Source organism: Thamnophis sirtalis, unplaced genomic scaffold (assembly GCF_051295495.1).
Source record: "Thamnophis sirtalis isolate CommonGarterSnake01/CBP01778 unplaced genomic scaffold, rThaSir2_p1.2 scaffold_1, whole genome shotgun sequence".
Lineage (NCBI taxonomy): Eukaryota > Metazoa > Chordata > Lepidosauria > Squamata > Natricidae > Thamnophis > Thamnophis sirtalis.
Window position 1 is genome coordinate 126558464 of NW_028261381.1, and position 15975 is coordinate 126574438.

Below are 15975 nucleotides of genomic sequence, written 5' to 3' on the forward strand. Positions count from 1 at the left end.
TCAATTTTCTCTGAGTGCAATATTTGCAGTAAATTTAATCTTCCATTGGTATACCCACTGTGGCATATCAGTAGTCCTGCTTAGATTTGCCATTCATTTAATCATTATATCTTTGACTTGTTCAATTTCTGAATCACACTTCAGCAACAGATAACAAATAAACCCCAAGAGATGTTCTCAATTTTATAAGCTTTTCAAATTTAGTCAGATATTTGAAAGTTCTATCTTGTAGTTTCTTTTAACTTTGCTATTTATTTGAATACTTCATAACTGGGGAGGCATTTTTGACCCTTCTGAGGGTGGGGTCTATTGTTTTATTAAATCTTGCTATCTATATGAATTATTAGCAGCAGCAGCATGTCCTGGTTAAGAAGAATATCAATAGGAAAAATCACCATTCTACCAAGGATTTACTTTCTATAACAAATGAGTTCAGTACAAATTGAAGAAAAGATACTGGTGTGTACCAAGGACCCGTGGGTAGCCAGAAGAACTGAGGCAGAGACAGGAATAAAAGGCTAACAAGTTTATTCCCTTAAAGTACAAGCTAACACTTCAGAACCGGCTTAGATAGGAACGCGCGCTGCTCGTTTGGACAGCTCCCTATTTATAGAGGAGCTGTCAAACGATCAGCCAATCGGCTGTCGAGCGCTTTCCCGCTCAAACCTTTAGTCAGCGCAAACTCAGAACACAACACTCCTCCCCCCTTAAGTTCGCGCAGGCGTAGTCCTGCAAGTAAGCTGGACGCCGCCTGATGCGGCCTGATGCCCTAGGCCCTTCTGCTTCGCTTGGAGGCTCTGGCTGTTCGACCGAGGACTCTGCATCGGAGGACGGCGATCGCCTGGGCCGCTGGAGAACGCAGGATGGTGCTGGCCCACCAGGTAAGTCGCCGCTTCGGTTTGGGACTGAGGCTGCCGGATCGCGGTTGACCTCCTCGTTTCCTGGCTCTGCGTTGGTTGTCGTGCCCGTCTGGGTTGGCAGGTCGGTTGACTGCTGCTGGCTTGTTGGAGGTTGGTGCCTGCTCCGCAACTGGTCGCAATGGCGCTTCCAGACTCTGCCGTCGAGGAGCCTGACCCTGTAGGAGCAGGGCCCGGTCTGATCGGTTATTATGCCCGGTAGCCACAAGGGATGTCCTACATAATTCCGGGCATACACTGCCTCCCCCTGGCTGAAGGAACGGGGTCCCCCCCGGGAATCTAACGGGGTGGCCACGGAGTAAGTGGGGTGCAAACGGTCTAAGGTTGTCCGCAGTCGGCGTCCCATAAGGAGCTCGGCCGGGCTAGTGTTAGTCTCTGGCGAGGGAGTCGTATGTTGGGCGAGTAAAAAAGCGTCAATCCTTTCCTGCCAGGGAAGGTGGTCTAGCTTGGCCAGAGACTCTTTGACGGAGCGGACAGCGCGCTCCGCCGAGCCATTGCTAGCGGGGTGGAACGGGGAGGTGAGGGCATGTCGGATGCCTTGGGAAGCAAGGAAGGCTTCAAACTTGGCAGCTGTCAGTTGCGGTCCATTGTCGGACACCAACACGTCGGGCAGGCCATGGGTGGCAAATAAGCGACGCAGGGTCGCTATTAGCGCATCTGCAGTGGTAGTGGACATGTGGACGACCTCGAGCCATTTCGAGAAAGCATCCACAACGACAAGGAGCATGTGGCCGTGAATAGGGCCAGCAAAATCAATGTGAATGCGGGACCATGGAGCCGAAGGTGGCTCCCACGATCGCGGCTCAGCTTTTGGTGGCAGCGCCTGGGCACTTTGGCATTTCAGGCAGCCGGCGACATGGTCGGCGATGCCTTGGTCTAGCTTAGGCCACCATACATAACTTCTACCTAAGGCTTTCATCCGGACAATTCCCGGGTGAGCGTGATGAAGCTGCCGCAAGACAGTAGTCCTCAGTGAGGCAGGTACGACAACCCTATGGCCCCATAGCAAACAGCCGCGCTGAACGGAGAGCTCCGCTAGGCGAGATTTAAAGGGAAGGTAAACGGTGTCTACGGGGTCCTTTGGCCACCCCCGCTTAACCCAGTCTAGCACCCGGGAAATTACCTGATCCCTTGCGGACTCCCGGGCGATGTCGGCGGCAGAGAGAGGAAGATTGAGGTCGTCGATTAGGAAGACCGGCGCGGCAGCAGCAGGGTCGTCCACGGCCTCTGGCAGGGGGCAGCGGCTGAGAGCATCAGCGTGGGCGATCTGCTTCCCTGGTCTGTAGTTCAGCTGATAATCGTAGGAGGCCAGGAACACAAACCAGCGGGTCATGCGTGGGGAGAGAACCTGTGGGGCAGGGCGATCTCCTGCCATCAGCCCTAGCAGGGGCTGGTGATCGGTGACAATTTGGAATGGGCGGCCGTACAAGTAATGGTGGAACCGGCGCACCCCAGCCACAATGGCAAGAGCCTCTTTATCAATTTGGGCATAGTTACGTTCAGCGGCAGAGAGCGTGCGGGAAAAATAGGCAACTGGCACCTCTGCTCCGCTGGGTAACTGATGGGATAGGACGGCGCCCACCCCATAGGGTGAAGCGTCACAAGCGAGCACAAGGGGCAAATGCTCGCTGTACTGCACCAGCACATCGTTGGAAACAAGCAGGTGCTTGACTGCTATGAATGCGGATGCTTCCCGGCGGCCCCACACCCAAGGGGCACCCGAGTCAAGGAGGCGATGCAGTGGCTCAGCGACTGTCGCCTTGTGGGGAAGGAAGACAGCGTAAAAATTAAGTAGGCCTAAAAAGGCCTGTAATTCAGCTCTGTTTTTCGGAGCAGGGGCCTCAACGATGGCTTTGGTTTTGGCAGCCGTGGGGTGGATGCCCTTGCCATCGATGAGGAACCCTAAGAATTCTATCTGGGATACCGCAACCTGGCATTTGTCTCTCTTAACCTTCAGGCCCACTTTCTGGAATCTTTGGAGAACCATGCGCAAACGTGCCATGAGTTCCTCCATGGAGGTGGCTGAAACAAGGACGTCGTCGAAATAGGGGACGACGCCTTGTAGTCCTTGGAGCAGCCTCTCCATTAAGCTCTGGAACAGTCCCGGGGCAATGCTGACCCCAAACTGCAGTCTGCGGCAACGGAACGCACCTCGGTGCGTGACAATTGTCTGTGCTTCAGCGGCTTCATCGTCCACGACCAGCTGTTGATAGGCTTGGGCGAGGTCGAGCTTCGCGAACACAGTCCCCTCGCCCAAGGTGTGCAGCAGATGTTGAACCACCGGTACTGGGTATGCGTGGGAAGGCAAGGCACGGTTGATGGAGCAGCGGTAATCAGCGCAAATCCTCACGCTGCCATCCGGCTTGATGGGTAGCACAATGGGTGTTTCCCATCTGGCATGGTCCACTGGCTCCAAAATGCCCTGAGCCACTAACTTGTCCAGTTCAGCGTCCACTTTTGGTTTGAGGGCGATGGGCACCCGGCGAGGCTTCATCCGCACCGGCTGTACGGACGGGTCGAGGTTAAAGGAAACCGGCGTGCCCGTGTACTTGCCTAATCTGCCATCGAAGACTTCGGGGAACTCGTTGACCAGGCAGTCGAGTGCGTTGGAGCTGAGGTGGTGAATTCCGTTGATCTGCAGACCCAGGGACTGGAACCAGTCGAGGCCGAGAAGGCTGGGCAGCCGTCCGTCGACTACGATGAGGGGTAGGCGGCCGTCAAACCCCTTGAACTGCACTCTGACCTTGCGGGTGCCAATTATTGGGATCAGGTTGCCCTGATAGTCTCTCAGTGTGATATGGCAATCGTTCAGCTGGCGTTTCGAAAGCTGCGGCACGATGCGTTTGATGGTGCTCCATGACACGATGGATGTGGCAGACCCAGTGTCGAGCTCCATCTCGCAGGGCTTCCCCTCGACCATGACTGTCAGTTGAATTTTCTTCTGAAGTTGGTTGCACGAGAGACTATGGTGAGAGTTACGGAGAATGGAATGGCAGTCCACTCTCGCTTTCTTAGGGCCCTCTGTTCTGGGACGATATGGCCGCGACCTCTCAGTCTGTGACTCGGACGAGGACATGGGCTGTGCGGCTCGGCACACTCGAGCGATGTGACCTTTCCTGCCACAGCGCTGGCAGAGGGCTTGCCTGAATCTGCACTCAGCTCTTTCGTGGTTACCTCCGCAACCACTACATGCAGATTTAGGCCTGCCCTTTTTCCGTTGCCAGCTCTTTCTGCTCGCCTCATCAAGGCGGTTGATGTCCTCATTATCTGCTTCAGCATCGGAATCTTCGCTTTCCGAGTCTGGCTGACTGGTTACTGTGTTAAAGGCATTGGCAGGCTGCGCGGCGTTGGCGGCCCGGGCTTTCGCGATGGTGGCTAGGGAAGCAGCAGCTATTTCGGAGGCTCGAACTTCTTCGAAGGCCTTCTGGAACGACAAGTCTGATTTTGTTAGCAGCCTCTTCTGTAATTTGAGGTCGCGGAGGCCACACACTAAACGGTCGAGAAGGGCTTCATCTAAGTCCCGGAACTCGCAGTGCAGGGCGGCGGATCGTAGGGCAGCAACGTAGGCACTCACAGACTCCCCCTCAGCTTGGCTGCGCTGATGGAAGGCGTGCCGGCTGGCTATCTTAGACGGGGACGGAGCGTAATGGCTCTTCAGTTTGGCCATTAGCTCAGGCCACGGAACGGCCTTTATCGGGTCAGGAGCTGTCAGAGCTCTGGCTGTGTGGAAAACGTCTGAGCCACACACCGACAAGAAAAACGCACATTTCCTCTCATCTGTCAGCTCGGTAAGGTCGTGTGCGACCAGGAAGCATTCAAATCGAGCCGTGTACGACTCCCATGTCTCGGCTCCATAGTTGAATGGCGCGAAATTTAACGTGGCCATTCCTGTCAGAACCAACGACGTCTCGTCGCGGTATGATTAAGCGCGGTTCTAGTGACTCAGCGAGTGACTTCAGCTATCAGTGACTTCAGCTTCTCGTACCTCAGTTTGGCAATCCCACCCTCGTCGCCAGTGGTGTGTACCAAGGACCCGTGGGTAGCCAGAAGAACTGAGGCAGAGACAGGAATAAAAGGCTAACAAGTTTATTCCCTTAAAGTACAAGCTAACACTTCAGAACCGGCTTAGATAGGAACGCGCGCTGCTCGTTTGGACAGCTCCCTATTTATAGAGGAGCTGTCAAACGATCAGCCAATCGGCTGTCGAGCGCTTTCCCGCTCAAACCTTTAGTCAGCGCAAACTCAGAACACAACAGATACCATATTGAATGAGTGACTAAGATAAATTACTAGCTTTATTTGAATAAAAGACTAAGGATTAAATTAAGGATGTTTCAAGTTGTGAAACAAGGAGGACCACTGTTATAATTTATACATACGTATGTATGTATGTATGTATGTATGTATGTATGTATGTATGTATGTATGTATGTAAGTAAGTAAGTAAATAAATTGCCATATTGCTGGGGACATTGTATTGAAGGAACTGGACTCTCAAAAGGATTGCATAAATATCTTTGGGTAGATAAAAAGAGAAGTACCCAGACTTTTAAGATATTATTTAGTTATAAACAGTATTATATATCATATTTATTAAAGATTTTAATTAAGTAATAAAACTAAATGTAGAGAAATGAAAGTAAAAAGAGAGTAAAAATTGCAAATAAAGGAAAGTAAAAAAGAAGAAACACCAAAAAAAAGAGTGAAATAAAGAAAAAAATATATAAACAAGTGGCTTTCAATATTCGTCACAATAAGTATAAACATATTTGGTAGCTCTTCTCCCCTATAAGATTCCAAACAGACCCCTCTTTTTCCCATAGCCCATTCCTTATCTACAAGCAAATCCATAACTTTCCAATCCTGGCATCAGCAAAAAAAAGTCCATAAAAAGTTTAACAAATCTCTTTTGTAAATCCAATATAAGGCCATTCTTATATATAGGGGCTCTATAGTAAAGTTTATCTGCATTAGATAGGGTGTTGGACAAGATATTTTCATTTCCCTTCCAATCCTTAATTCATATGATTCGATGGGACATACAGAATGCAAGAGATTAAGGAAAGTCCACAGGTTTTTGGTCTCATCTTTTTCCAGAAGGTTCATGCACATCCTGCACCTGGAAAAAGCCAGTGCCATTTCCTCATGTTCTATATATAACAAAAGTAGTACTGTTTATCTGACATAAATATTTATAGTTGATGACACTTTAAGGATTAATATGTTCCTTTGGAAACTACAGGTATCACTTCAATTTCAGGATGTGTTAGCCACAAATGGCACATGTCCACTTCAACCTCCTGAAAGATTATGAAATCAGATTCTAACAGCACCACAAATTTATGAAGATATTGTCAGCCAGCAATCGGTAGTCTGAGGCCTCCTTTATGAAAAACCTTTAAAAACAAATATCTCCCTTTGATCGCATAAATGCATGCTGACAAAAATAATGGATTCTCAAACACAACCCTTTTCCTCTATGGAAAATTTAATTTCAAATTTATCACAGTAACAGGTACAAATAAACACATTTAGATACATGTTTAGCAGATTGTGATTAGCATAACGAAAACTAATTGGTTTTTACTTTAAAATTACAGTGTCAAGAAATAACAACTAGCAGCAAAGAGAACATTTCCAAACTGTAGGTTCTCTGTGGAGGCTATTTGGTTCAAATAAGCATAAAAATATTAAGGTATCACTTATTCAGATTAACTACTACAGTGTACTATTATTTTTATATGACAACCTTTTAATTATTTTGCAACACCACTGTACATAAATATTGGAAGCATTATTGTGACTATTTTTAAAAAATCTGGAATCATTAAAATAGAGCACAGTCTCTCTGAAAATATATTCTAATACAGTTACAATAAGTTAGGTGAAAAAACATTTATCAGCAAAAGCTATGAATTTTAATTGCACTGACTCAGTGGGAGAAGGCTGATTTCTTGTGAGAGATAAATTGAATGCAAACTTGCAAGGTGTCTAGTTTTAAGGCAGCCAGAAGATTTGGTGCCCCCTCCCCGTGTGTGTGTGTGTGTGTGTGTGTGTGTTTAACTTCTTTTTTTGAGCTCATTAATATTGCAGGAAATTTTCCTCTACAGAAATATGCAGGTGTTCAGATTTTGTAAGATGAAAATGTATAAAAAATTGACTTCCTTAATTTCTTTGTCTCCCCCTCCCTCTTGAATTGAGTATTTTTGGTAAGTTATGCATAATAGTTATATGTGAACTAAAATTATAAAATCACAAGACTTGTTCGGACATTGTGGGTGCCCCATCTATGGAGGCTTTTAAGAAGAGACTGGACAGACATTTCTCAGAAATAGTATAGATCACCTGCATCAGCAAGGGGTTGGGCTAGTTGACCTCCAAGCAGTGGTGGGATTCAGCCAGTTCGCACCTATTCGGGAGAACCGGTTGGTAACTTTCTAAGTAGTTCAGAGAACCGATTGTTGGAAGAAATCTCCTTTTGTTTTTTTCCACTTTACAGGGCTAATCCTGTAAGGAAGGCAACATTCTAATGTTGTTTCTAGCCTAATCTTTATTGACCTCCTTACAGAAACTGCCTCCCCAGTTAACCCTTATTACATTGTAACAGCTAAGGTGAAGGGCCCATTGATCTGAGTGACTTGAGTTGACCAAGCCTACCCAGTCACATGACTACTGAGCCCCAGCTACCCAGATGGTCATTAGGGCAGATAACTGGTTGTTAAAATTATTTGAATCCCACCACTGCCTCCAAGGTCCCTTCCGACTGTTACTTTTTAAAAAGTAACTGTAAATGCAACACGCATGTATGTAATTGTGCCATGTAAATAATACAAAATGGATTGTTCAGTGGATGCTGTCTGTAGGAAAGAACAGTGTTGTTAGTTATTTTAACTAAGGATCCATTGTTTTTATTGTCCCTTGCAATTTAATACTTGGGGGGTGGATGATGGCATCAAATCCAAATTTGGCTACCTTGAGCTGCAAAGGCAGCAGAGAAGTTCATTTAACGTGAGCAAAACACTGTATGCTTCTGGACTCTTCCCCAGTTTTGCAACAAGCTCATGCAGTCAAGAACTGAAATAAAAGTCCTCTGCACCTTGTGGTATAGGAAGACTGGTGTGCATCATATATAAGGAGTGTTGGAAAGAAATCTTATCAGGTTCTTGATATGTGATGTCTCACGTCCTGAGATGGCTCATGGTTTTCTTCCTCAGTGATGGTTTTTGGTACCCATAATTACTTTTTCCAGAAGTCCCAGATTGCTAGATTTCCTATGCCCCCTCCCCGCATTGTATTGTCAGAAAGAAACAAATCTTGTCAGTTTTATTTCTGAGCCAGGAATAAAGAATACAGACAGTTGTTTGAATCAGAGGTGAATGTCTATGGAGATTTCCAGTCGTCCAGGTCATGGTTGTCCCATAGGTGCTTTTTTCAAGAGGCAACTGGACTTTCTGGTTTTTTTTTTCTTTGAAGATGTTTCGCTTCTCATCCAAGAAGCTTCTTCAGCTCTCTTTGAAGATGTTCCACTCTCAAGAAGCTGAAGAAGCTTCTTGGATGAGAAGTGAAACGTTTTCAAAGAAAAAAAAAACCAGAAAGTCCAGTTGCCTCTTGAAAAAAGCACCTTTGGGACAATCAGAGGTGAAGTTTATTCTCAGAGTGCAATATACAAAATCAGCTGTTCAAGGCAGTTGCAAGTCTTCTTCAAAAATCCATTATATAGAAAACTGTCCCCATCATGATCAAAATGATTGTAAATGATTGTAAAATGAGTCAGTAACATGGCCAACTTGTTTTCAAGACTTTTTTTTTGGCAGTGATTGTTAAGTGAACCAATGATTTGCTATGGCATGCAGAAAACTGGAAGTAAATACCAGTTTTTGGCAAAGCCGTTGTAAAATGCAGTCACGTGATGCTGCAAATAGCTGTAAATGAGGCCTGGTTGCCAAGCACCTGAAGTTCAGTCACATGACTGCAGGGATGGGGACTGTCAGACCTTTGAATCCAGGTCATAAGTAGCCCCCAGGTAGGTCCGTGATGACTTCAAATGGTTGCTAAGCGACTGGTCATAAGTTGAAGACTAATAAATGAAACGTTTGTTTGATTACATTTGTGTTTCCCATTGCATTTAATCCTTGTCTAGACTCATTCTAATTTGTGATTTTGATCCTTTTATCCTGTTATGGTGGGAAGAATGTATGGTGGGAGGACTTGATTTCCGTCTCACAGAGGCTAAGACAGCATACGAAAGTTCATCCACAGTTTTTGCCCTACTACTTTCAGATGCGTTTGTTGAGTGGATTAAACTCTTTACTTGTTTAGGATTCCGAAGTTAAAAGCATGTTTATTTCTATTGCAGCTGAGGCCCAAAATTCTACAGTTGAAATGTCAATGGTTGATTTTTTTTTTAAGTAGCATTTTTCAACTGGTTGCATCCATTTAATTTTAATGCCTAAGATTTTCTTTCACTGAACAGGAAATATCTACACTGGAGCTTTGTGTTAGCCCCAGATTAGCTCAGTATCTGTATGCTCTCTGTTTGGCACTAACTTGATTTAATTCTGATTTAGCTGAAAATTGTATTTGCTGACACTTGAGATTCTGAAGTTTTAAAAAACTAAGGGGCCAGCTGCTTTCCCACAATGGGACCTCTTACATCACCCCAGCTTCTGTTCTTAGCTCAGCATTTCCCTACCTGCTCAAGCTATTCACCTGCCATAACTTCTCCCGAACACATAATTATTCAACAGGAAGAAGTAATATATTAATGGTTTGAAGCTTCATTCCCTAATAGAAGGCAGCGTGTTTTGGATGTGTAGGAAGTTAGCACCCACCCCTCTCCTAGAAAAATGAAATATTTTAGAAAATATTAAAAGGGCAGAATATTTCCCCTAAAAAGGAGGCAGAAACTCAGCCCCTCCCCCACCTTTGTCAATGGGCCATTAAGGTCTGAGCCAGTCTATTCTACATAACAAAGATCTACCTCCTTTAGGCAGAGCCATTATAGAAATATCAAAGCCCTTTCATTACATCATCACCCAGCAAGGCTCAACCAAGCTTGGGATCAAAACCTACAACCTACAAAGTTATCCCTGCATGGCCCCATGGGTGTCTGACAACCAATCAGAATACAAGCTCAAATTCAAAAGCCCAAAGAGAGCAAAAAACCCAGGCACTCACAGCATTTCTTCCCTTTTTTGCCCAGGATCTCAAACCAAGTGGTCCTGCCCACCACCATTAAACCATCTTTCCAAGCAGTCTCCATGTTTCCAGTGTCTTTCTTCCCACTTGGAACTGAACCCAGATAAACATTTCTTCCAACAGAAGGAAAGTAACTAAGCAAATGCCCATAATATGAAATAAAATGTTAATGGAAGGAGGAAGGACACTGCTTTGAATGCTGTATTTTGCATATTTTGATTGCTCTAATGGGGAGAGTGCACTGATTAGGTTTCTCCTCTTTTCAAATTATTAGTAGCTTAGATAGCAATAGCAATAGCAGTTAGACTTATATACCGCTTCATAGGGCTTTCAGCCCTCTCTAAGTAGTTTACAGAGTCAGCATATCGCCCCCACAGTCTGGGTCCTCATTTCACCCACCTTGGAAGGATGGAAGGCTGAGTCAACCTTGAGCCAGTGAGATTAGAACCGCTGAACCGCAGACAACAGTCAGCTGGCCTGCAGTACTGCACCCTAACCACTGCGCCATCTCGGCTCTAGATGATGGGAAGTCAGTTGCTTTGCATGAACTGTTGCTTTGCTTGAACCGTTGGGCGATAACAAAATCCCATAAGAATTAAAGTTACACTTGCAAAGTGTAAGACCTAGAATTGGTGTTTCCTAAAAAATAATGCCAAAGAAATGGTCAACTATCTTAGTTACTGGGGCTGTGTACCATTTTGGAGTGGGAGAGGGGGATGGCACAAGCATAACACTTGTCTGTAACTTCTTAAGTTCCCCACAACCTTTCCTGGGATCACTGCCACTGCTTGATTCTGAGAAAAGACAATTTTATAAGGTATCAAAAACAAATGCTATTTGTGTTCCTATGCACTCTGAAGCACCTACTTATCTTTGAATCCAACATGCTGCCCTAGCCATATTTTTTGGACTATAAGACGTACCGATCTATAAGATGTACCTAAATTTACAGAAGGAAAACAAGAAAAAATAGTTTTTGACTTCCACATGTCGTATTTTCGCCCTCCCTGGTCCCCAGAAGCACTCTGCAGTGCTCCACATGCCATGTTTAGCTAAAAACAGGCCCATTTTTGCCTAAAACAAGCCTGTTTTTTTGCCTACGGAGTGCTTTTTGGGGAAATGTGAAAATGAAATGCACAGAGGGTTTGGGAAGCCAAAAATGCCCATAATTGGTCTACAAGATGCACCTAAATTTCCACCCACTTTTTTTTGGGGGGGGGGGGGAAGCATGCCTTATACTCCAAAAATATGGTAGTTTCCCAAACCATTGAATGTCCCTGGGACTAACTGACTGACTTATTTATTGTATAGGTTGGCTACTTGTAGAGCAACTGTGGATGGCTAACAGGATTGAAATATCTTACAAAACAACAGTAAGGGAATAAAATGCACACTGCATTTGTAACACAATTATAGTATCTTATATGGAGAGAATGCTTACATGTCAATCTGTCCCAATAGTTGGGAGAAGTTGTTAGTCTACCGTGTAGGCCCAGTCAGATGACCTTGTTTAATTGATGGGACCCAGAGTTTCCTAGCCCTGTTAGATTTTGTAGGACAGGCAGAAATAATTGTAGAGAGACAGTTCCTCAAATATGTAGGTTTTCTTCCTCTAACACTAATTGATCTGAGAAAGTCTTGCTAATTCTGTCCCTCACTAAAATCTGTCAAAATGATTAAGACTTTGTTTCCAAGGCCCATACTTAAAGCAAACTGAAATGTATTTAGACATTCCATCTTTGCTATAACTAAATGAACATCACGTTGTTCAAAAAGGAATATTAGAATGGGCTGGGGAATACAGAATAACAGTTAAGGGACCTTTGAGGTATACTAGTCCAACTCTTTGCTCAAGCAGGAGATCCTATACCATTCCAGACAAATGGCTGTCCAATTTCTTTTTAAAAACCTCCAGTGATGGAGTACTCACAAAGTCTGAAGGCAAGCCATTCCACTGATTAATTGTCCTCAGTGACAAGAAATTTCTCCTTAGTGCTAGGTTGGATCTGTTTGATAAGCTTCCAACCATTACTTCTTGTTCTGTCCTCCGGTGCTTTGGAACCTCATTTATATTTAAATAGACAGAAGTAAAACAGGAACTACCAGTCCCGCCAAAGTGGTATGCATTCAGGAATACCTTTTGTCCACTCTGTTAGTCTTTCTTTACTAGATCTAATCAGCCAAAATGATCAAAAGCCATATCTACATTTGTGGAGAGACCTAATTTTAATTGGGCTTGGGGATATCTTTTTAACTTTTGTAGTATGTGTTTCTTTTAATGTTGTACGCCGCCCTGAGTCCTTGGGAGAAGGGCGGCATATAAATTGAATAAACCTCAACCTCAACCTGATTCAATTGTAATGTCCACTTCCTTAGGTTGAAACAAATGAAACTGATCTCCAAATCCTCTCATGGAAGGGGTCTGTACTACAAGTTCCTTGAGATGGATCTCTACAGTTTTTGCCACCTGAAACAACTTTTGTGGATAACCCTTAAGTATATAAAAATAAAATAAAGCTATAATAATAATAAACCCCTTCATTGTCATGTAGTGAGAAAACCATAGTAATATATACTGTTGTTGATCAAATCTGTTTCCTGATTAGTGTTACTTATGCTTGGGGTTGGGTTTTTTTTTTTGAATAATGGCCTTCCTATATCCTTTGAAATATGGCAGCAGAGCAGTGGTGGGTTTCAAAAATTGTTCGAACCTACTCTGTGGGTGTGGCCTCCTTTGTGGGAGTGGCTTGCTGCCCATGTGACCGGATGGGAGTGGCTTGCCGCCCATGTGACCGGATATGAAGATGCTGATGACACTTGTCAGAATCACCTTACATTACCTCACACACAGCACTGGCATGCATAAAAATATGATGTAAACTTGTTTTTTTTAAAGGCATCTTTGGTTTGCATTAAAACAACTTCAACACACGCAATGTTCTGATTGCACCACAAACGCAGTAGTCATTCTTTCCTTTCACAGAGGCACTGAGTTTTATAAATATGAGCATGATAGTGTAGAATAATCATATCCAAGGACCAGTGGTGGGTTTCAAAAATCTTTGGAACCTCTTCTGTAGGTGTGGCCTGCTTTCCGGGTCCACTGGTGGAACCTCTTCTAACTGGTTTGGTAGATTTGACGAACCGGTTCTACCAAATAGGTGCAAACTGGTAGGAACCCACCTCTGCAGCAGAGGGGGATAGCTCAAAAAGTAAAGGGGATGAATATTCTTTGAATTCTTGTGATCTAAATACTGAAACTGAACCCTTCACCTTCAGAGACCATGTGTCAGGCTTCACACTAGGACTTGCCAGTAAATCACAGCATTTCCATCAATGCTTAGCCCCTTGTTCAGTTTTTGGCTTGACTCAGGAGACTCTCGGAAGTGATCCAGCTAGATTAGAATTCTTATTGCAGACAGGAATAAAGCCTCAACATAATAATCAATTACCTGCTGCAGCGCAAAGAAGAGTTCAAACTTATTTTTTTTCTTTTTTCTTTTCAGAGTTAGTGGGCAGTGTTCTGGAGGGCCAAGAGAGGTTTTCATAATGACTTCTTGTCTTGGAATTGCTGCCTCCTGCCTCATCCACTTCAGCCATGAGATTATGAGTTGAAGACATTGGACAGACACGACCATGGGAGCCTGGCCAGTTGACAAACAGGAAATTAGACTAGATGCACTTCTAATCATCAGGTCTCTCATTTTATTCTTGAACTGTGTGATTGAAATCTTCAGGCAGATCTTCCAGTGTTGGGGCATTCACAACTTCTGGAGGCAGTGGAACAGCTTGCCTCCAGAAGTTGTGAATTCCCCAACACTGCAAGTCTTTAAGAAGATGTTGGATAGCCATTTGTCTGGAATGATATAGGGTTTCCTGCCTAGGCAGGGGGTTGGACTAGAAGACCTCCAAGGTCCCTTCCAACTCTGCTATTGTATTGCATTATAAATATAGACATCTCTTTCTCCAGAGATGTTCATGGGACATTCATTCTTTGGTACCCCAAAAGCACAGGGAACACCAGATACTTTTCAAGAACCAATTTAAATTAGGACAATTCCAGTGAACTTTTGACTCTTCGTTTGGTTTTGATGACCACCCCTGGTAGCCAAAAATTTCAAAATGGAGTTTACAATTGCAGAGTTCATTTTTGAGCCTTCCTCCAATAATGGCCCTGATTTTTATTACTTACGTAGTTGTTTTATTGCATACTGCAACACTGTGTTTGGTCAAGTGGTTAAGGCACCAGGCTAGTATTGTATGTCAATCTTGATTTAGCATTTGTGCGTCTGGGAGACTTTTCCCACTTCCATTTAGTATTGTATGAAGGAATATGAAATTTATAAGAGTGACCTTCTCAAATACATGACTCTGAGTGACTGACAATTAAAAATAGAATAAGTAAGCAACAGGATTATAAATCACACAAACAGTTGAAAAATTAACTCACAACAACACTGATAAGCATCCTAGTCAGCACATCCAAGAAACTAACTCACCCACACAATCATAGTTTCCTAGTAAATTCATGACTTTGGCTTCATATTATCCCCAACTCATAATGACATACCTTAGAGCAGGGGAAGTCAACCTTTTTATACCTACCGCCCACATTTGTATTTCTGTTAGCAGTAAAATTTTCTATCTGCCCACTGGTTCCACAATAATGGTGATTTATAAAGTAGGGAAGTAACTTTACTTTATAAAATTTATAAAGCAGAGTTACAGCAAACCCCTACCACCCACCATGAAAGCTGGAACGCCCACTAGTGGGTGGTAGGGACCAGGTTGACTACCACTGCCTTAGAGTTTTCCTGAGCTGTTTCAACTTTCTTTTATAAAGAGTGAGGAAACCATGACAATTTTTCCATAAGTGCAAACTCATATGCTTTATTCACCATTTGGTTAATTTCTAGAGGTGAGATCCACCAGATGACTGTTAAATATTTTTGGCTAAGATGTTATCTCTCTCTTTCCCATATAGGAAGTTATCATCCAGCCCTCTCGCAGAAAAATGAAATATGGAAAAGGCAGAATATTTCTCTGGATGTGAAAAGGGAGAGACATATTTTATAGACAGATGCCCAACCCAGTCCCTTTACATAATAAAGAGTTCTCCCCTTCAGCTCAGCTCCCCTTCAGGCATGATTAGCCTTCACCCAGTCAGCACATGGCATCTGAGAACTCAATCAAACCTGGATTCAAAACACAGCCTAGAAAGTTACCCCTGCATGGCCTCATGGGCATCTGACAACCAATCAGAATACAAGCTCAAGATCAAAGGCCGGAGAGGGCATAAAACCAAGGACTTTCAGCATCTCAGCCCTGCCTTCTCTTCTTCTCCACTAACATTGAAGCATGTGATCACCTTTTCTGTTCAGGACTCAATCCATGTGGTTCTGTCCACCAATAAACCATCTTTCCAAGCAGCCTCCATGTATCCAGTGTCTTTTTTCCCACTTGGATCTGAACCCAGAAGGACATTTCTTTCAACACCCACAACTGCTGGTGCTTGGACAATGTTCTACACAAGGTCATCCTTTGAGCAACGATACTGGGCTCTTCCTTATACGCTTATAGACAATTCCACTAGTAAAGTAGGAGAACCTCAGCTGTTTTATTGGGCAGATCTCCTCCTTAGCCAGCCTTGACTGATCTCAGATCATCAGAATTGCAATTAAGGGATAGTTTCCAACCAGTTGCTGACAGAAAGGGGGCAGAAAAGCTGGATGGTTTGATCACTTAACATTCCTGCATATCCTGAATCAGGAGATCATCATCCAGTAGCAGGCCACAATAAAGTTTTTTAAAGGCAGATTAAAGATTGGCCATATTGGTACAGCAAATGTTATAACAGTAT